Here is a 22,989-nt window from a genome sequence, read left to right on the forward strand (position 1 = left end):
CTGTGAGGGCAGGAAGGCTACATTTATAGGGACAGGGGACTGGCTAGGAAGGGATACATTTTGGAGGGAACAATATCAGGCAATCACAGTGCTGCCTTTTGGAGGGAACCAATAAGACAGAGGATCCAAATACAGCAGCTTAAATGAACCAATAGTAGCTGTACCCTCTGGAACCAAAAGGCAGTTACTTTATCCTAATGCAAATACAGACAATAATAATACAGATATAAAATCCTTTGACTCAATACACAACAGTGAGAACAGTGTTTAAGTTGGCGAGTCTGTTAGTTAATACCGCATACAAGACTAAAAGCAGAGACATCACCTTGCCGACAAAGGTCCGTATAGTTAAAGCTATGGTTCTCCCAGTAGTGATGTATGGAAGTGAGAGCTGGACCATAAAGAAGGCTGATCGCTGAAGAATTGAGGCTTTTGAATTAGGGTGCTGGAGGAGATTCTTGAGAGTCCCATGGACTGCAAGAAGATCAAACCTATCCATTCTGAAGGAAATCAGCCCTGAGCTCTCACTGGAAGGACAGATCGTGAAGCTGAGGCTCCAATACTTTGGCCACCTCATGAGAAGAGAAGAATCCCTGGAAAATACCCTGATGTTGGGAAAGATGGAGGGCACTAGGAGAAGGGGACGACAGAGGACCAGATGGTTGGACAGTGTTCTCGAAGCTACAAACATGAGTCTGACCAAACTGCGGGAGGCAGTGCAAGACAGCAGTGCCTGGCATGCTATGGTCCATGGGGTCACGAAGAGTCAGACACGACTAAACGACTAAACAACAACAACAACAACAACAAAAACAAGACTAAAATTGCCTTTGAGCCTCTCTGGTGGTATTTATGTTATGTATGATTTCCAAGGGAGAGCACAAGTAAGAAACCCAATGAGCAAACAGACGCAGCCCAAAGGGAGTGGTGTAAGAGGCAAAGTGTGTGTGTGTGTGTGTGGGTGGGTGCTGCTGCTGCTGCTTGAACTGAGTCACAGACCTAGCTGGGGTTCAGCCAGCAGCTACACAACTCCTTTCAGTAGCCTGCCACTGTCAGGCACAATAAAATCTTATTTTGCAGACTTCTCAATACTCTCGTTTTGCTTGACATCCTCCTTTTCCTCTTGTGTGTTTCCCAGAAATATATCTAATGTGTGAAACTTCTGCCTTAGAGTTTGTGTCATTTGTAGTATAGCACCACCAGGCAGCTGGTTTCAACAAGAGCATATAGGCATATTTTTACTCTTCAACTGCTTTCTGTGTACAAAGGTATTTCAGGAAGAATTCTCGCTTTGCTTGCTCCTTAGCCTTTTCTGCCTTTCGTCTGCGGTGCTGAGCTCCAGATGGTCGCTTTTTAATCAGCCATAGCTCGCAGAAAAACGAATACATTTTCTAAATAAGATTAAGTTGTGACTGTTAAGATTTAAAATCAAGTGCATTTTCACTTGGGGTGTGTGTGTGTGTGTCAATTCTAGGGTCCATATTTCATATATGCATAAAAGATGCTAACGTATTAATTCAAAATGATAAAATTATTCAAAATAATAAAGGCCAAAGATTATAACAAATTTTTAAGACATAACAAAGGCTGCTGGGGCTGCATTTGTTCCCATATATCTTAGCAGGAAGGGATAATGGTTAAGGGGAAGTTTGGTCTGGAAGCAATATAGTAAAAAAATTAGGTGTGGAGCTCTGCATGTTCCCGTTTGGTTTTCCACACTGCACGCTTTCTTACAGCCCTAATATAAGGGGTACATTCAATCTTATGGTATCAGACAGATATATATTTGATGAGCACCCTCTCAATTCCTTTGTCCAAGTCGTTTATAAAGACGTTGCACAACAACGGGCCCAGCTGAGGTCAGACAGAAATTCCTTGTGGAATTCCCAGTGCTCACGGAAGATGTTTTTATCCCCCAAGCATTTGAATTGCAGCTTGGAGTTTTGTACATAGTTTTAACCAGTTTTTAATCTTTCCTGCATCTTATTTCTTGTACACACCGCTTAGAGATTACAGAAGTTAAGCCATGCATAAATTGTTTAAACAACAACAACAACAACAACTTCAGGGTTCTGGTATGAATGTGAGATCCGGTGATAAAAAGGGAGCAAGCAGGATCTTTCTCAGGCATTGCCAAGTCGTCTCTGCGGTTGCTGTCCATCACTTGCTGCACTGGTGTGAATCTGCATGTGTTTCTGTTTTTCTTGGTTTCTGTCAAATACAATATCAGCTCACTTGCATGTAGGCAAAATCCTTAAATGTTTGCTTCTCTGCCGGCCTTGTAAACCTTTATACTGTAGAATGTCCCCGTCAGGCTGCATTGCTTTCTTCATTATCTTCAGCAGTTTCACTTTATTCAAGTTTCTGAGACTAAAGGCTGGAGGGTTTCTTTCCTTTGCTGGCTTTAGTTTTTCCATTTTCTATCAACAGGAGGATTACCAGTGGTTCTATTCTACTAAACTCAATAACACAAACATGGTGTATATAAATACTTTATACTGATGTGATTCCTTGAAATTCTCCTTTAGCAGCTGCCTCATATTTACCCATTCAGAGCTCCCTCAGAAGTTGGACCCAATGCCTCTATTCCCCCTTGATTTTTCTCTTTGATTCTAATATAGGACTCTTCTTTGAGAGTGGTTTTCTTTTTCTCCAGGCCAAAATTCAGTTGTTTGACTGTACAGCCATAGAAAGCATTAGTTCAAGACACCAACTTGGTCGCCATATTGGGTTTATTTGAAATGAAGCCCTTCATGATATTTTGTTAGCAAACTTGTTAAATACAGGATAGGCCAGGCAGAGGCAAACTCGACCCTCCAGATGTTTTGGGACTACAACTCCCATCATCCCTAGCTAACAGGACCAGTGGTCAGGATGATGGGAGTTGTACTGTAGTCCCAAAACATCTGGAGGGCTGAGTTTGCCTATGCCTGGGATATGCGATAGTACTATAAGGTGAATTCACTTTTGGTTGGAAAGCTGCTCATTAAATGGCTCCTCTTCATACTGCAGGCAGGTTTTGAGCGGAGTGCTGCAGCGCTCTTTCAAGCCTGGTGTTCTTTAACATTTTTATCTTGGATGCAGAGGTGGAAGGAATCTTCATAAAGTCTGCAGATGGCACAAACTTTTGCAGATGGCATAAAGCTTGGAGGACTGATTTGGCACCTCGGAAGAACAGAAATATATTTTCAAAATGAAGTTAACAGGATGGAAAACTTGGATTAAGGACAAAATGAAATTCAGCAGAGACAAATGCAAATTTCTGCATGTATAACATTAGGAGAACCCTCTCGGCAAGTAAGAGCAGCTAGACAGTGGAACCAGTTCCCTTACTGGTGCTGTACTGGCGGTCTTCAAGCAGAGGCTGGGCAACCATCTGTTGGACACGCCTTAGGTCTGGATTTTCTGTATTGATCATAGATAGCTTCTAATGCATTCTTCGGTTCTGTGATTTTGTGACCAAAAAAATCCAACATTCTGTCTCCTTTGGTGGTCAACAATATAACTCTGGGAAGCCCATGAGCACAACATGGATTTCATGGCCTTTGTCTGTTGGTTGCTTCCAATAAGTTCCGTGTAGCTATCATAGCTATTACTTGTTCATTGAGCCACCCTCCGCGAGGGAAGGAAGGATAATTGTGGTTGATGAGGGTATGGCTGCTTGCACGCCATTCTTCCCTCATCCACAGGCCTCCGGTTGCTCTTCCACTGTGCCTCGTTGGATGAGGAGGCCAACCTGGTGTGCATTACCCTCACAGAGCTACAATTCTCAGTGGTTCAGCAATCTTCCCAAGCAACTCTATGAATTGAAGATCTCTGAGAGTTTCTTTTTTATTTTTTTAATTAAATTTTTTATTTAGTTCAACAACGATTTATACATCATAAAATTACATTTGAACAATCATACACTATTTACATTACGAATACCTACACATAAATGATATATATGTAAATAATATAACTGTATATGAAGTAGGAAATAAAGAATATATACACTTGATCTCTGAGAGTTTCTTAACAACTCTCAGCACCCTTGTTGTTGTTGTTTAGTCGTGTCCGACTCTTCGCGACCCCATGGACCAGAGCATGCCAGGCACTCCTGTCTTCCACTGCCTCCCGCAGTTTGGTCAGACTCATGTTGGTAGCTTCGAGAACACTGTCCAACCATCTCATCCTCTGTCGTCCCCTTCTCCTAGTGCCCTCCATCTTTCCCAACATCAGGGTCTTTTCCAGGGAGTCTTCTCTTCTCATGAGGTGGCCAAAGTATTGGAGCCTCAGCTTCAGGATCTACAGTTCCCAGGATTCTTTGGGGAAGCCATGACTGTGGTGTGTGATACTTTTAAAAATGTATACAGTGGTACCTCGGTTTATGAACGCAATTGGTTCCGGAAGTCTGTTCATAAACTGAAGCGTTCATAAACTGAAGCGAACTTCCCCATTGAAAGTAATGGAAAATGGGTTAATCTGTTCCAGACGGTCCGCGGAGTACTTAAACTGAAGCGTTCATAAACTGGAGCAAACTTTCCCATTGAAAGTAATGGAAAGTACCTGAAGCGTACTTAACCCGAAGCATGGGTGTAATTGGTTCCGGAAGTCTATTCATAAACTGAAGCGTTCATAAACTGAAGCGAACTTTTCCATTGAAAGTAATGGAAAGTGAATTAATCCGTTCCAGATGGGTCCGTGGCGTTCGTAAACCGTAAACCGACGTGTTCATAAACCGAGGTTCCACTGCAATTCAGAAGGGGCCTCTCACAGATTCCTCAAATTGGTTTCGTTTGTCCACGAATCAAGGCTTTTAGGGTTATGGCACCAGTAATTTGGAACACTGGAAATTAAACAAGCACTTAAAATCCTAAAAATTGCATTGCAAGAAGCAATCTGATTCAGTGTTGGTCATTTATTCTGTATTTTATCAGTGTATGGTTTAATGATTTTATTGTTCACTGCCTTGATTTTTTTTTAATGATTCGACAGTTTATATAAAAAATGTTACAAGTCAAAATCATTCCCCCCCCCCATTATGGTCAATGACCAGCATTTATTCTTATAAGTAATTTGTCTGATCTTCTTCTAGTAATTTAAACCAGTGGCCATCACCGTATGTTGTAGCACTGAATTACAAGACTTAACTATGTATTGCATGAGGCAATACTTTATTTTGTCTCTCCTGAACCCATTGCCAGTATGTTTAATTTGGTGACCCCGAGTTCAAGTGTTTTTAGGAGAGGTAGTAAAAAAATTCTTTATACACTCTCCTTGAGACATTAATAATTTTATAAGCATATCCTGTTCCCACCGAAGATGACACCTTAGTCTCCTTGCCTCCGTCCCAAATTGAAAAGCCTGGAGCTGTGTTTCCTAGTAGGAAACAAGACACATTCCTGAATCTGGCATTGTGTTTCAAATCCAACATTTTCTGCCTGAAACGTAATGTGCACTGACATCCATGATTGATGGACAACAGAGCCGCGCATGGCCTTGATTGGATCTTGATTCTGAATGAGACTTTGTGCTATCATTAGCCAGAACTCTTGAAACTGTGTATGAAGAGCAATAAAATCGGCTGAACTAGGTGGCCAGCCACGGAGAGAGAGGAAGAAGGGCTTACTTAGCAGCGGGTGAATGGAAAGTCCCAAGGAAATTTGAATGGGCTTGCCGTGTTGAGAAGTCCTCTCTCCCCTGTGACAAGGTGTCTGTCCGGCAGCTCTGTGCGTTTCCGCTTACATAAGCAGATTGGGTCTTAAAGCGCAGTCTGAGCTCAGACCTCTTCAGGTTTCAGGAATATGGTTGCAGGTTCAAAATCTGAATCCCCCAGAACCAAATGAAAAAATGCGCAGTCTTGAAGCTTGGCTAGGAGCCAAATGTGGAAAGGGTGAATTATCCAGTTACCGAACCCTCACAGGAGCAGCTGTTCCTCTCGGGAGCTTTCGACTCAACATGGTGGGAATGTTTTGAATGCACAAACGTATAAAATAATCTGGCAAAATTTCAATCACTTTTCAAAGGCAGAATAAAAACTTGAAGGAAAGCCACAGTGCTTTGGAAGCGTGTAGAAGATTTATAGGCCCCTGACAAGCAAACAAGTCGGGGGGTGGGGGTGGGGTGCCTTCTAAATTCCAGTTGCTGTTTCTCTGCGGAGCCTGCAGCTAGGAATGGAGGATGAATTTGGTTCAGTTTGCATTTAAAGGCAAACATACCCAACTCACACTCTTTCTGAAACAATATGCAAACCCTAACACAGCCAGCCCTCAAAATCCACACGTCTCCTAATTTTGCAGTGCAGTTTTCCAGCCAAGTAATGTGTGCAAATATGCATAGAGCAGGGGAAAGTTTGTATATGGGTGGAAATAAGAACAAAAATGCACCGAATTTGAAAAATTGCATACAAAATTGTGCATATTTAAAAATTGCACTAAAATCTTGCTGAATTTTCATGAGAACTTTTTGATACCAGTTTGTGATGACGATTATATATGGAGAACGCAACTTTGGAAAGACTGAAAAACGAGAAATCTTTTTTTAAAATAAATAAATAGCTGTTTATTTTTAATTAAAGGGATATAGATCTTTTTTAAAAGAAAAAAATATATACACATAAATAAGAAAGCAGATTTGAGAGATAATGCCCATCCCTAGTTGCAGTATGGTTGCAGCTGAAAGCTTTGTTCTTGCAATAGGGTGTTGAAATAGGTGGTTCAGCTGTGCTGCCAAATGAGGTTGTGTGCACCTTGCACTCTCGCAGAGCAGAATTGGAGTGTCTCCAAGAAATCTCAAGTTATATCTTCCCTCCCCCTGAAGCTGCTGCCACATGTGTTTGCCCCTGCTTCCCGAAGCCTGTGATCCAACGCGGCCACCTGCCAGGGATGTTTTAGCTGTGATTCCTGCATTGCAGGAAGTGGATTAGATGACTCTCTGGGTCCGTTCTATAAGATCTTCCTCAGCATTTTGATCAGGGGGATGGTACTGCATTCCCAGTACAGTGGTGCCTCGCTAGACGAATGCCCTGCAAGACGAATTTTTCGCTTGACGAAGAGTTTTTTTTCGAGTGGAGGTTGCCTCGCAAGACAAATTTGTTTTGTGAAAAATTTGTCTAGCAAATCGCAGTTTCCCATAGGGATGCATTGAAATTCAATTAATGCGTTCCTTTGGGCAAAAGAAAATTCAATGCATTCCTGTGGGATTCACTAGACGAATTTTTCACAAAACGAATTGACTCACAGAACGAATTAAATTCGTCTAGCGAGGCACCACTGTACTAAATTACTCATGGCTCCTGGTACCAGTGCCCACAACAACGATCATGTGGAGTCATCTGCCCCTTTGGGGGTTTCAAGCTTGCTGGGCTCACTGCTCTCTTTGATGTACATAGAGACACCGCCTCCAGTAGGCCCTTCCAATAGATTTTATCCATAGACAACTGTGTCCCACTGGTTCTCTCTGTTCCACCACATTCCCATTGTTCCCATTAGATGCCATCCCATAAGACCAAGCACTCTAGTTCACCTAGCATGGTTCAGAGCAGGCGTCCCCAAACTGCAGCCCTCCAGATGTTTTGGCCTACAACTCCCATGATCCCTAGCTAACAGGACCAGTGGTCAGGGAAGATGGGGATTGTAGACCAAAACATTTGGGGGGGCGGGGCTGAAGTTTGGGGATGCCTGGTATAAGCACTTGCCTGCAGCACTTACATTTTAACCTGCAGTGGTCTCTCAGTTGCTCTCCTGCAACCTTTTACAGTGGTGCCACGCTAGACGAATTTAATTCGTTCTGTGAGTCAATTCGTTTTGTGAAAAATTCGTCTAGCGAATCCCATAGGAATGCATTGAATTTTTTTTGAATTTTTTTTTGCCCAAAGGAACGCATTAATTGAATTTCAATGCATTCCTATGGGAAACTGCGATTTGCTAGACGAATTTTTCACAAAACAAATTTGTCTTGCGAGCCAACCTCCACTCGAAAAAAAACCTCTTCATTAACCGAAAAATTCGTCTTACAGGGCATTCGTTCAGCGAGGCACCACTGTACTCGCAATGCCTAGTTCCTTACCTCCTGTAATTAAGTTTACACCAGCTTTATCACCTTCAGCCCCAGGGGAAGATTTGTTCTGACCCTTCTCAGCTCCTGTCGGATTTTACCACTCGATCACTGGAGAGCCAGCATGGCATAATGGTTAGAAGGAACACGGGTGGCGCTGTGGTCTATGTTATGGTAGAGGCCCGTAGAAGAAACTTCATACTCTGCTCTCAAAGTGCACAGGAGTTTGGCCTTTTGTTTTTCCCATACAAAGTAACAGTTCATTATAATAGCTGCAGAAAAGATGTAGGGTTTTCCGAGTGAGTCCCCATGGCAGCTGTAATGACTCTGTCCAGGATCTCCACAGTCTGATAATCGTACAAACATAATGAAGATGTTTCAGCTTGTAGGGAAGTCAAATCTGCCACCATTTTTCAAAGTTTTAACAACTCAGGCAATGTTAGATCTGTTGCTAGAAGGGGACAGATATATTCTGCTTAATGAAGAATGTGATGTTTAAGAAAATTAATCTCAAAATGGTGGCACATTGCTGGGTTGGAAAATCAATGAGCTAGCATAATTTCCACATTTTTAAAGAGCCTCATTTGTATTGTCTGTTCTTGTTATTAATTATATAGCATTTCACCAAACAAATATTATTTACCCCCCCTTTAAAAACAGTTGCAGTGAGGTGAAGTGTACTACTTAACCCTAGTGATAAACTAGGCACTAACCAATAGGTGCTAACAAAAACAACAACTATTATTATTATTAATATAATATAATAAAGTATAAATTAATAAATATCCTGCCTTTCATCCAAGGATCACAGGGTGGTTGTGTGTGTGGGTGTGTGGGTGTGTGGGTGTGTCTGTGTAAGTTTGGGGCTTATTTCCCCTTGGGGATGAATAGGGATGGAACTCATGGCTTTTCTTAACTGGTTACAGGTAGGTAGCCGTGTTGGTCTGAGTCGAAGCAAAATAAAAAAATTCCCTCAGTAGCACCTTAAAGACCAACTAAGTTTTTATTTTGGTATGAGCTTTCGTGTGCATGCACACTTCTTCAGATACCACTTCAGTATCTGAAGAAGTGTGCATGCACACGAAAGCTCATACCAAAATAAAAAATAATTGGTCTTTAAGGTGCTACTGAAGGAATTTTTTTTATTTTTCTTAACTGGGTTTGTGTTCCAAGTTTGTGTCACAGTTGCTTAGTCCATCATGACGCTAAACTTGTTACACTAGTATGGCCTCATTCCTTAGCCTGGAATGTCAACAGTCAACTCAATTCTGGTGTTGATTTTTTACAATTCCAGCCAAAAAGATCTCCCTGCAAATGTGAATTGTGTGCCTCCAGGGCACACAAAAAAACCCGACTCCCATCCTTGGATCCTGTTTTTGGGTGCAAGCACCATAAAACACAGCAAAACTGACTTCTGCGAGTAAACATATATAAGATGGGTGGTGCCTCTGTGATCCCTTGAGGCAGTTGATGTTCTGCCTTCTCCAGGGTTCCTATGATCTGGGATTTCTCCCAAGCTTTTGAATACCTCCTACCACTTTCTAAAAGGTATGGTGCTTTCTGGGGCTCAGTGCGCTCTTCAATGGTGGGCAAAGGTTCTTGCACAAAATTATTTCACCCGCTGCTGTTTCATGCTAGGATTGGTGGGGTGATATAATGTGTCCCAGAATTGACATTAGATCTCTAGCAGAAGAAAGTACTACGGTATTGAATTCAGTGACACTCATAGCTGCCAAGTTATCCCTTTTTTTAAGGGATTTTCCCTTATGCTGAATAGGCTTCCTCGCGAGAAAAGGGAAAACTTGGCAGCTATGGTGACACTTACTCTCAACTAAGCAGAGTTTGGATTGTTGCAGAGTTCCGTATTTTTCCATATATAAGACGGAAGTGAATGTTAAGATGGATGTTTTTTTATTGTGTAAAGGTCAAGGACCCCTTTAAGTCCAGTCACAGACAACTCTAGGGTTGCGGTGCTCATCTCGCCTTACAGGCCAAGGGAGCTGGCGTTTGTCCGCAGAAAGTTCTTCTGGGTCATGTGGCCAGCATGACTAAGCCTCTTCTGGTGAACCAGAGCAGCGCACGGAAACGCCGTTTACCTTCCCGCCAGAGCAGTACCTATTTATCTACTTGCACTTTGATGTGCTTTCGAACTGCTAGGTTGGCAGGAGCAGGGACCGAGCGATGGGAGCTCACCCCGTCGCAGGGATTCGAACCGCCGACCTTCTGATCGGCAAGCTCGAGAAGCTCAGTGGTTTAGACCACAACGCCACCTGCGTCCCCTTTAATTGTAAAGAAATGTAAAAAATTGGGAGTCGTCTTATACACGGATAGTGCATAGGGGGAACGGCCGATTGGTGGCAGCTGCGAGCAGGAGATTGTCAGTGGCGATTGAGCGGGCGATTGGTGGCTGCGGCAAGGCCTTCTGACGATTGGCTGCTGCTGCTGCGGCAATTCTGGCGGGCAGACGATTGGTGGCTTTGGCAAGGCGTGCGATTGGCAGTGGCGGTCAGGCAGGTGAGCGATTGGCGGCAATCCCCCCCCCCCAAGAAAGCAGAACAACTCTGGGCAATCCCTCTCCCCCATTTCCTTAATTTGGTGTCCCCCCAAAATAGGGGTCGCCTTATACACGGGTTGTGTGTGTTATACACGGAAAAATACGGTAAGCAGCAACCCAAAGCCCACCCTAAAGCCAGAGGTGATGCTGTCAATGTCTTTGAAATACTTTTTCATTAAAAGTGAAGTTAATGGGAAGGCTGTGAATGGGATGTGGCAACCTATGTTGGATCCAGGAAAGGGGTGGCGGTGGTGGTTCTCGTGCCTTTAATAGCTAAACAGAAGACACTGAATACTCCTGCTAAGGATAGAGGTGTGACGCCTAGCTTCTATCTCTGAGTTTCCAACACTGGCTGCAACCTCTGTTGCTGCTATTTGTTCTTTAATTTATATTTATGCAATTTCTGCCTTCCCTTCAAGGCTTTTTTTTTTAATTCATCCTCCGTTGATCTAATGTTTTGGATACTCAATAAAATTACCGCAAATGTTCTGGCACACTGGGGTACAGTCTTGTTCATCGATGTTTAATTAATTTAACGACATAGTTTTATTTGGGTTTTGAACAAATGTGCAATTAATTGTTACCGTTTTGAAGTTTATTGTGTTATAATCTTCCTTAGTTGGTCATGCAAACTACTGCTCAAAACAATGTTGTTTTTTTAGGGTGGGGCGGGAGGCGAGTTTATGTAACCATTCCAGGGGGGGCTGGAAAAGTTTGGGAACCACTGGATTAGAAACCACTGGATTAGACCGTGGAGACATTTGGATGGCACATAAAATCAATATGGCAAACTTTTTCATTTTTGTTTACAGCAATATATAAAATATATCTAAACTCCACATAAAAGTATGCCAAATTTAGCTTATTAAAACAGCTAAAACAACTTAAATCAGTGATGGCCAAACTCGGCCCTCCAGCTGTTTAGGGACTACAACTCCCATCATCCATAGCTAACAGGACCAGTGGTCAGGGATGATGGGAGTTGTAGTTCCAAAACAGCTGGAGGCCCAAGTTTGGCCATTACTGACTTAAATGGTTTTTATCATATTTAATAGAAATAAACTTGCTAAATCTAAATCAGTTCTCCTTATATGGTCAAGACCAGCACTTTGAATTCGGAACAGAAACTGTTTGGCGGCAAGTGCAGCCTCACGTCTAACATGTTGCAGTAATCTAACCTAGACGGCAGAAGTTAGGGACGCCGCTGGGCCACCCGCGGGAACTGATGGAAGGCACTCGGTGCCACCGAGGTCACCTGAGTCTCAAGAGCAGCCATGGATCCAGAAGGACCCAACAAGAAGTGTAACCCCATCAGGAGCAGGCAACCATCCAGCCATCCAGTCCAGAGAACTGCCCCCTAACAGTGCCTTGGTCTTATCTGGATTGAGCTTCAGTTTATTGACTCCATCCAGTCAATTACTGAGGCAAGACTCAATTACTCCAGCACTTCCGCTGCCTCACCTGCAAATATAAAGAGAAGTAGAGCTGTGTGCCATCAGCATACTGCTGACAATGTACTCCAGAATTATGGCTAACCCCACTCAGCGGTTTCATGTATATCAGGGGTCAGCAACCTAAGGCCCATGGGCCGGAAGCGGCCCACGGAGGTCGTTTGACCGGCCCATGAGCCGCTCCCGAACTGAGCTGCGCGCTCGTGCGCTGTGCTAAACCAGTGCTAAACAGGGACTCGCTTCCGCGGTGCCAAAAATCACGTAGGTGCTAAAAAATCGCAGGAATCTCCACGGGCCCAATCTGGCCCAGGCAAGATAAACCTTGCTGAACCCTGATGTAGATGTTGAACAGTATGGGGGATAAAATTGAACCCTGGGGAACCCCACATTGAAGGCTTCAGGGGCCCGGAGAGCACTCTTCAAGCATCACCCTTGGGAATGACCACCCAAGGAGAACGAGAACCACCACAAAGCGGTGCCACACACCCCTAACTTGGACAGCTGTTCCAGAAGGATACCATGGTTGATGGTATCAAAAGCTCCTGGGAGGTCAAGGAGAATTAAGAGGGACACATTTCTCCTGCTTCTCTCCTGGCAGAGGTCATCATACAGGGCAACCAAAGCAGTTTTGGTGCCAAAGCTGGGCCTAAACCCCAATTGAAATGGCTCTAGAAAACGTTGTATATGTGCAGGCTGCCTTTGGGATTTTGATAATTGCGTATTGCTGTTTTATCTTTTTGCTTTTTTGTATGCGCCCTTATTTTTCCCCAAATGGCAATTCACCTGCCAAGCATGATTTGTTTTTGTTTTTATAGTCAAGCAGTGTATAAATTTTATGAAAAATATAATTCATTGTGTTTCCGTTTGCCTTTTGGATCTTCCCCCACATCTTGGGACCTGAGTTTACAACTTGAATGCCATATTGACCTCCACTGGGTGCAGTTGCTTGGCTGAATTTGACTGATTTTTCCAGTGGATATTAACAGAGTTCTTGGGGGTCTCTAGCCAGTTACACACACACTTGGCTGAGTGTAGCTAGTCAAGTTGAACTACTCGGTTTGGTCAGGGCCGTCTTAAGCGCCCCTGGCGCCGTGGTGCGCCGGATCCCTCTGGCACCCCCCGCCCCGTTTCCCACCGCGGTGGGCGGGTGGCCGCAGCGCGCAGCATGGCTGCCACAGGCGTTGCTGCACGGCGGGTGGGTGGGCAGGCATAGCGTGGGTGCCGTGGGCGCAGCTGCGCGGCGGACTGGCCGGCCAGCGGGTGGCGCAGCTCGTGGCGCCCTCCTGGCCGGCCGGCTCCATGGTGCCCTGCGCCACCCAGCCTGGCCGTAGGGCCGGCCCTGGGTTTGGTCCATTCTGTTATGGTTTCTTTTCTTGAAGGAGGCAATTGTGTGTTTTTACTTTAAAAGTTATCCTTAGATCCCCTGAATCTGACTACTCTGGTCAGTTGCCAGCATACCTTTTATGGCCAAAGATTGTTGGTTGGTTTGTTAAATTTCTACCTTACCCTTCCTCTGAAAGGATGGTAGCGGTATGGCTCTGGGGCATTCAGGAGGGAAATGATTATATAGATCGTTATCAATCTGGCATCAGCTTAAGTTTTGGTTGGCAACTGCGTTGATTAACTGGTGGATCTATGCAGTGCTTTTTTCCTGAGGGGACACATGCCCCTAAACATTTTGGCCTCATTGAGGGGCAGTATTTCAATATGAGTAGGAAAATGAGAGTACAGTCATACCTCGGTTTAAGTATGCTTCGGTTTGAGTACTTTCAGTTTAAGTACTCCGCGGACCCGTCTGGAACAGATTAATCCACTTTCCATTACTTTCAATGGGAAAGTTTGCTTCAGGTTAAGTAAAGACTTCCGGAACCAATTGTGTACTTAAACCGAGGTACCACTGTACAGTCATACCTCGGTTTAAGTACGCTTCGGTTTGAGTACTTTCAGTTTAAGTACTCCGCGGACCCGTCTGGAACGGATTAATCCGCTTTGCATTACTTTCAATGGGAAAGTTCGCTTCAGGTTAAGTACGGACTTCCGGAACCAATTACACTCATACTTCGGGTTAAGTACGCTTCAGGTTGAGTACTCCGCGGACTCCGTCTGGAACGGATTAATCTACTTTCCATTACTTTCAATGGGAAAGTTTGCTTCAGGGCCTATCCAAACAGGCTGATTTTCTTGGATCTCTGTTGCTACCTTTGTGACCTTCTGAGGCATTGCACTGTGCAGTCCCCTTGTTAGGCAGATCCCAGAAAGTTATGTTAATGCATTTATGCTTTGCACTGCTTTGTGGATTTTGTCTAGTGGCTCCTCAAGATCTGATATTGTCCACCACATTCTTCAATATCTAGGAGCAGTGTATTTGGAGATCTGGAGTGATCTTGCCACCAGTTGGGTGGCAAAAAGCTGCCTATAAATAAAATGGCACCAATAAGTTGATTACACCCAGCTCTACTTTTTCCTACCAGCCCTGGGTGAGGAAGTAGTAATTGAGAACAGATGTCTGGTGGCAGTGATAGACTACAGGAAGAGTAATAAAATGAAACCCATACGCTGAGATCTTCAGAAGAATACCTGCTCCAAGTAAAAACCCTATATAATTTTGGGAGTGGCATGAAGGTGCAATGGGATCTGCTCTTCAGAATGCACTCCCTAGGGAAGCTTGCCATGCTGGTTCTCTTCTTATCCTCTAGAAACTTTTTGTTTGAAGTAGGTATTTGGGAAGGGAGGCAGATGTTGCTTTGCTGAGTGAGTGATGTACAACCAGAAGTCATATTTGGAGCAGCCCCATTGAAATTTGCTGAGAGTGATTAAATATTGCCCTCTGTTTCTTCTGTAGTGCTTTGTTTCTTTCATTTATAAAAGTATTTATATGCCACCAGATCATAAAATATCAGTGTGGTATGCAACAATAAAACATAAAACTGCATTTAAAATAGTACAACATAATCGGAAAAATGACTTGCTAATTAAGAAAGTTTTAAGCAGTTGCAGGCAGAATAAAAAAAATAAAAATTTGAGAGACGCCTCGATGTGAAAATCAAGAATGCCTGCCAAATTTCTGCTGGAAAAGTATCCCATAGCAAGGGAGCAACAGAATTAAATACCTGGTATCTACTTGAGGCCAATTTAGCTTCTGTGATATGAGGGGATCTGGATGCTCTCAGGGACCGAGCTGTGATGGAAGTGTTCAATTGGTCTTTAAGATATGTGGGACCCAAGTTCTTCAGGGCTTTATATACCAATCTGAGCCAATAGCATATGGGATCCGGTGCATATATTCTAGCAGAGATGTCTCATACTGTTGGTTGTCTGCCTCCACCAGCAGTCAGTAGCTTGCTGAGACCCTTAATGCCAGAACTATTTTATCATTTCCTGGGCAAATTCATGCAGTCTCATTTCCAAGAATCTTGGTCCCTACCATAGCTGCCAAGTACCCCGTTTTCTCCGGGAAACCCCCGTATTTTCTTACCATTTCCCACAGGTGTCCCGAATGGCAAAATACCTTGTATTGCCCCAGATTACAGAGCTCCTGCTAGCGGCCAGGTTCTTCTGGTGCCACGCCGGCACTGGAAGTTGCTTCTACGCACTTCCGGACATACGTAGAAGCGACTTCTGGTGCTGCGGACATTTTGGAAATGGGCAGAGCGGCACCAGAAGTCGCTTCTATGCACTTCCAGAAGTGTGTAAAAGCGACTTCCAGTGCCGCGGCGCTGCTGATCCCGGATTTTTCAATCCGGAACTTGGCACCTATGGTCCCTACTCAGACTAAGACAGACAGTTTCATAACTTCATCCCACCCTATCGCTGTTATGATTTGATCTCTCAAATGGCCAGTGATTTTCCGTAAATTAGTATTCAATGTTAACTGCAAAGTCATACAGTGTTAGAAGTACTTCGAATTATTTTGAATGAAATCGAATTATTTTGAATGAAATCTACGCCATTACATATATCAGGGTTGATATTGTTGCTATGCCGTGCCATTTGTGCCGTTTTCCTAGTGTGAGACTCAATTCCTATTCACTAGCTAAGTTTTTCTTCCAGCCAGGTGCAGGTTAACAAGAGCCTTGCCATTGTGAACACCTCTGAATCTTGAGATAGGGTAAGAAATTCTGATGTTTGGATATGTCAAGGTTGTATTATTTTAATTCTTTAAAAATATTTATATGCTGACTTTGGGAAAACTCTTTCAAGAAGGCTTACCATAGAACACTGTTTTATTTTCTTGATTGCTCACTGTTTTTACACTCCATGATATGTCTGCATGGCTAGGAGAGTGCTGCTGTTTACAGGCTTCTCTGGCTTTCCACGGGCTTCCGCCTGGCCCCTGTGGGAAGAGGGTGCCCCTTAGTTCTCCAAAGGCATCAATAGGAGGACAAGGGAACCGTTATTAGAGCTAATTGTAGGGCAATGCACTGTGCAAAGACCTACACTCCGATCAGTGATTATAGTAATCTCCTTTCAGCACTAATCCGTCCGACGGTGGCAGGGATCCCCTCCGAAGTCTCTACGGAGGAGAACACGCTGCAAAAATGTTGATAGGCACCGACTGTTTGATATGGAAACAGATGTTCCTTAGGTAAACTGCCTCACATGGAGGGTCCCATTCAGCTGTTAGTGAATAGTCGTCGATAGGACTTTTCTCCCAAATATTCTCTCTTCTACATGAATGAGTCTGATCTTTTAAAAAGATTAAGGATCCCCAGTGAATTCCATAACAATGGGTTGTTTGTAGCACTTTTGTCCTTCTTCAGCCTGTTGTCCATTAATTTCATTGGCCCTTTTTACAAATCATCTCAAACCGTAGTTAAACTTTGGCATTTCACTAGTATTTAGCAAAAAAAAGCAGTTGTGTGCCATGGCTCACAGTAAATTATGCATCTGCAAAGTGTGGGGATGTTGTTGTTTAGTCGTTTAGTCGTGTCCGACTCTTCGTGACCCCATGGACCATAGCACGCCAGGCACTCCTGTCTTGCACTGCCTCCCGCAGTTTGGTCAGACTCATGTTCATAGCTTCAAGAACACTGTCCAACCATCTCGTCCTCTGTCGTCCCCTTCTCCTCGTGCCCTCAATCTTTGGGGCAGTGTTCAGTTATTAACTAAATTTCATGCAAAGCGGAGAATAAAGCATAGCAGGAACATTTTGTGTGTACAATGCAGGGGGTGGGTGGGGTATTTGATAGTTTCTATTTGGAAAGAAGGTTTTTCTTTAAAAAGACTTTACCCAAATAAGTCATTAGACGTGTCTGGAAGCGTGCAGCGTGTTGTTTTCCTTTTGATAGCTGAGGCAGACTTTTTGGCAGTTACAATTGGAGACGCACCATTCTGATACCGCCCCAAAGTTTGCTCCTACACAGTAGAAGAGTAAGAATTGTCTGCTTTCTTTGTATCCACCCAGTTCACTGATCTGAGAACATTCCTCTTGATTGGAAGGAGGTGATTCAAGCAGAGATGCAACAGCAGATTCCTCTTAACGTGGGTCCTGTTGCATCTCTGCATTGGGAATAACTGAATCAATCAGTCAATCAAACAAACAAACAATCACACCTGATGCAGGTGAATGATCACTCTCCAGAAGAGGTTGATTGGAAGGGGCCAAGTTCGGACAACGAATCATGCAAAAATATGGTAGAATAAGAACCCCCCCCGGAACCTTGGGTGTGTTTAATTACTGTGGTGCCTTGCTTAACGAATGCCCTGCTTAACAAAATTTCCGCTTAACGAAAGGATTTTTCGAGCGGAGGTTGCCTCGCTAGACTAATTCGTTTTATGAAAAATTCGTCTAGCGAATCGCGGTTTCCCATAGGAATGCATTGAAATTCAATTAATGCGTTCCTATGGGCAAAAAAATGCAAAAAATTCAATGCATTCCTATGGGATTCGCTAGACGAATTTTTCATTATAAGAAAAGACCCGTGGAATGAATTAAATTTGTCTAGCGAGGCACCACTGTATTTGTTTCTGGTGTTCACGCAGTTTGAGAATTGTTCATGGAGAGAGGAGAGAGCTTCCTATCTCTCTGTGTGCATTTTTGCATTTTGGACCATTTCCTTTTCCAGGTTCATATCCGTTTCCCACCCAATATATGTTTGTTTAACTTTAATAAAATGTGTGTAAGCAAAGATTTAGATCCCCAGGGGTCTGTTTAGATATCACTACTTCCTAACATTCTCCCTTCCTTTTAATATCTCAAGCTCGGGATAATGATTCTCCAGATGCATCAGCTTTCCGTGTTTAAGTTGACTCTCACTTAGTAGACTCTCACTTTATTTTCTGCCAAAGGCCTTCGCCTTTTTCCAGGCTCGTAATATTGTCTCACTCTGGACCTACTGGCCTGTGCAGATGGTCCTTAATCAGCTGCCAACTTGCAGTTTGGATGTTCTGCTCCGTAAGGACTATTTTAAAGGAAGCACCAGAAATGCCTGGTGCTAAATAAAAATGGCGATACCGCAATCAGTAAGTGGCTTTTCCCGACAGGCTTTCTGCTTTCCTTATTGCAATTTGCGTTTGATTGGGAAACACTGGTTTGTGTTAAACGATAAACCAAACTAGGGCTGCAAAAATGTGACAGCTCCTGCAGAGGAGCTTGCAGCTGTAGTGTGAGCAGGAACTAAAGTGATTTAGAAATGGTTGTATTGGGGGGGGGAGGCAGGAATCAGTTCTGGGCGTCACCAGCAGGGAAGGAAAGCTGAGTTTGCTAGCAGCACACCGCTAAGTAAAGTTTGTTCCTTCTAATCCAGTCTCTCCGGCTTCTTCGTAATCTTGCAAATGCTACGTGCAGCCACCCAAGGAGCTCCCCTCCCCCTGGATGCTGCTCAGCAGATTGGTGGAAGAAGTCCAAAAGAGTGGACAGCCTTTTCTTTCCAGCCCTAAGGGCACCATTGGTGCTGGACAGCTTCTACTGCGGCCCCTCTAGATTTGGCTCCATGGCTGCAGCAGCAGAAGCAGCCACACTCGGATTTTGTATTATGCAACCAATTCATGAGCTCCCCTCTGCTCAAGCTAGGCAGCTTCCTTAGAGGTTGGGAATGGGGATGCAATGGCTGTTCTTCCATGGAGGCAGGGAATAGGAGAAAAGGGGGGATCTTCTAATGCCTTGTCCTTCTTCTTCCTTTCTACTAATAAGCATACCTGCCAAGTTCCTGCCTGAAAAATAAGGGATCGGACCGGAAGTAGCGCTGCCGCCATTTTGGAACTGGGCGAAGCATGCTCAGAAGCGACTTTGGATGCTGCTCTGCCCTGTTACAAAATGGCCGCCACACCAGAAGTCGCGCTGCTGCCATTTTGGAACTGGGCAGAACAGCATCAAAAGTCGCTTCTGAGCATGCTCCGCCCAGTTCCAAAATGGTGGCCGTGCCAGAATAAACCGGGGGGGGGGGAATCTGTTTTTTCGGCTGGGTACAGCTGGAAAAATGGGGTTTTCCCGGGGAATACGGGAGACTTGGCAGCTATGCTAATAAGTAAGCGTCCATACTTGTTGGAAAGTAGCATTAAAATTTTAATAACTTAATTTATAGTAGAAAAGAGGTTATTCACACATCCCCAAAAGTAGTAAAATGCAGCAATGCAGTAGTAGCATTTTCTCTGTAATGGGGGGGGGACGGACAAAGTATCCTCCCAATCTTTTGAGCCTGTGGTTAGGGTTGCCAGACTCAATGGAGGACAGGACTTCTGTGCTTTTAATTGCCATGATCCCTTTTGAGTCTGGAAACCTTAAAGAGAAACCAGTAGACCCTTTGTTTAATTCCCAAGCAAAGGGTCTGCTGGTTTCTCTTTAAGGTTTCCAGACTCAAAAGGGAGCAGGGCAATTAAAGGCACAGAAGTCCTGTCCACTATTGAGTCTGGCAACCCCACCTGTGGTCAATCCACAGGCTTCCATCCAGCCAAGAGTGGTAAAGTCTGATACTCTACTACTGGACTATTGACCTCATCCCTAATTAGTTATTTGCATACACTTATCTGCAGAGTGCAAAGATTTGTGAAGTATGAAGAGAGGCTGACCCTGGACTTGACCGGCATAGCTGCCAAGTTTTCGCTTTTCTCACGAGGAAGCCTATTCAGCATAAGGGAAAATCCCTGTAAAAAAGGGATAACTTGGCAGCTATGTTGACCGCATGGGGAAATGGTTCACCACAGGGGAAAAGAAAAGGAAATTCCTGTACATAGAAAGCATCAGACTGCAGCTTGGGATAAGGAGAAACTTGGTCCACTTTTCATTTTACTTACTTCACACTTCCTGAGGAAGACTCCAAACTGAAATGAAGCTGCCCTTCAAAATTTGCACTTCTCCAAATTTTGTGAAAGCAAAAAACTGCACAAAACCATATATTTTAGGGGGGGGGCGTTCATAAAAAGGGGAAATGTGCACAAATGCCTTTTTTAGGCCTTTTTTTTTTAAAAAAAAAAATGCAATCCGATAAGTTTGAAGTAGTATAGTTGAGGAACAGTTTTACTCCTATCAAAGCCTCGACACTGACTTAACTGTTGATATCTGATGGTTCCATGCCTTCTGCTGGACAAGCTTAGTTTGGTGGAGTGCAGCAGCTGGACAATTTTCATTCTCCAGTTGATATCAGCCATGCTAGAAGTTCTAACCACTCTTCCCTCTCCCACCTTTGTGAGATCTGGGTTACTATTTCACAAGCAGCTTGCTTCAGCAAGAGCGCCGGTCCTTCAGTTCCAGTGATCTACTGTTAGAAACTCCGATGTTTTCTCTGCAGACTTCTGTTTTTACAGAACAGCAAGAAATTGTCATTTAAGCATTAAGGAAAATGTAGTCTAGACTTAGGTGAGCTCATTTCATAACAAAATATGGGAATGAAGAAAACACATTTCTTGACCATAAAAGGGCAGCCTGCACGTTGACAGAGTCATTTCTCCCTCCCCCCCCCCCATCCAGAGCAGAAAGCTGTGGCTAACTTGTCCGGAGATGCAAGTTGCAAAAAGCTAACACATTAAGGATGAAATTCTCAATTTAAGAATAAGTTCTATGGAGTGCAGTATGACTGACATCTGAATAAGTATGCTTAAGGCTGCACTGTTACTACACTGTATTGTACAGTTTTGTGGACCAGAGTCTACAACTAAAAATAGTGTTGCAACTAAAAGTAGTGATGGCACCAAAAACATTAGGGCAACTGTGGGCTAACAGGCTACTCCACCCCCCCTTTTTTCTTTTGCTAGAAAGAAAAATGAGTTTTATATTCACAGAGCAAAAGTGCATAGTCAGGGTCTCTGCATTATTAAGGCATAACTAATATGGGATATATAGGGACCGAGGTGGCGCTGTGGTTAAACCTCTGAGCCTAGGGCTTGCTGGTCAGAAGGTCGGCAGTTCGAATCCCTGTGACGGGGTGAGCTCCCGTTGCTTGGTCCCAGCTCCTGCCAACCTAGCAGTTCGAAAGCACGTCAAAATGCAAGTAGATAAATAGGAACCGCTACAGCGGGAAGGTAAAACGGCGTTTCCATGTGCTGCTCTGGTTTGCCAGAAGCGGCTTTGTCATGCTGGCCACATGACCTGGAAGCTATACGCCGGCTCCCTTGGCCAATAATGCGAGATGAGCGCGCAACCCCAGAGTCGGTCACGACTGGACCTAATGGTCAGGGGTCCCTTTACCTTTACCTTTAATATGGGATATGGGATCTTGAGATGTTCAGCTTAGAACATCTGCAGTGCTAGACGTGGCCAGTCTACTAGTCTCCGACTTCTTTGCAAGATCCCAGCAACCAGCAGTCTCTAGCTGCTGGTCCACTGGTGGTCCCGCCAGTGGTTTTTTCTTCTGCTCACTCCTGATATTGAAAGACTTAATATGTTATATAATCACACATGGTTTTCCCACTCCACTTCATTGGCTGCTATTTGCAGGGGTGAGAAACTTGCATGATGTTACAAAGGCAGAGTGGAAGAAGATGGTGTGAGATTTTTGTTTTTAGTGGTAGTCGCAAGTCTGCTGTAACGTTTGATTCCAACCATACACTTAGTAATAAACGCACACATCTTTGTTCTTCTCTGTGGACAACACGAGGGGCACTATGAATACACAGGCTTCTGGATCATGCATGGATTCAGTTTTGCCGTGTAAAAATTCAGCCGGTATCAGTGGAATGGATGTGTGAATTAGAACCTCATGTCAAGAATTCCTGAGAACAGTGAGAACAGGTCAGATTTTTCTGAGAGTTTAAAAAATAGGTAGGATAAGCTTGCCATAGGATAGGGGTAGGGCACATTTCTTTGTCTACAGCATGGGTAGGCAAACTAAGGCCCGGGGGCCGGATGCGGCCCAATCGCCTTCTAAATCCGGCCCGCGGATGGTCCGGGAATCAGCGTGTTTTTACATGAGTAGAATGTGTCCTTTTATTTAAAATGCATCTCTGGGTTATTTGTGGGCATAGGAATTTGTTCGTTCCCCCCTTCAGAATATAGTCAGGCCCCCCACAAGGTCTGAGGGACAGTGGACTGGCCCCCTGCTGAAAAAGTTTGCTGACCACTGGTCTACAGGACACCCCAAATTCAATCCCTGGCCTCTCCAGTTAAATGAATCTCAGAGAGTAGGGATATGAGAGATTTCCATGTGAGATTCTGGAGAGCTCCTGCCACTCACAGCAGACAATATGATCTTAAACAGTACAGTGGTGCCTCGCTAGACGAAATTAATTCGTTCCACGGGTCTTTTCTTATAGCGAAAAATTCGTCTAGCGAATCCCCTAGGAATGCATTGAAATTTTTTTTGCCCATAGGAACGCATTAATTGAATTTCAATGCATTCCTATGGGAAACCGCAATTCGGTAGACAAATTTTTCGTAAAACGCATTCGTCTAGCGAAGTAACCTCCGCTCGAAAAATCATTTCGTTAAGCGGAAATTTCGTTAAGCAGGGCATTTGTTAAGCGAGGCACCACTGTATAAGGCAGCTTCATAGGTTTTTCTCAGCTCAACGAGAA

At 44.0% G+C, this 22,989-nt stretch overlaps 1 protein-coding gene across 4 annotated transcripts in view; it reads left to right on the forward strand.

The window, feature by feature from the left end:
• The window catches only part of NTF3 (neurotrophin 3), a 72,855-nt gene that overhangs the window by 41,857 nt on the left and 8,009 nt on the right, over positions 1-22,989 (forward strand). Inside the window, exon 2 of one of the 4 annotated variants that reach the window (XM_060275138.1) lies at positions 16,097-16,150. The exons of 1 other annotated variant lie outside the window; for it this stretch is intronic. The gene's annotated coding sequence lies outside the window, so the exon portion shown is untranslated. Of the gene's footprint in view, positions 1-15,744; positions 16,151-22,989 lie in introns of those variants that run through there. 2 more of the 4 variants (XM_035137926.2, XM_060275137.1) reach the window with 2 other exon arrangements.

This window comes from Zootoca vivipara, chromosome 5 (assembly GCF_963506605.1).
Source record: "Zootoca vivipara chromosome 5, rZooViv1.1, whole genome shotgun sequence".
Lineage (NCBI taxonomy): Eukaryota > Metazoa > Chordata > Lepidosauria > Squamata > Lacertidae > Zootoca > Zootoca vivipara.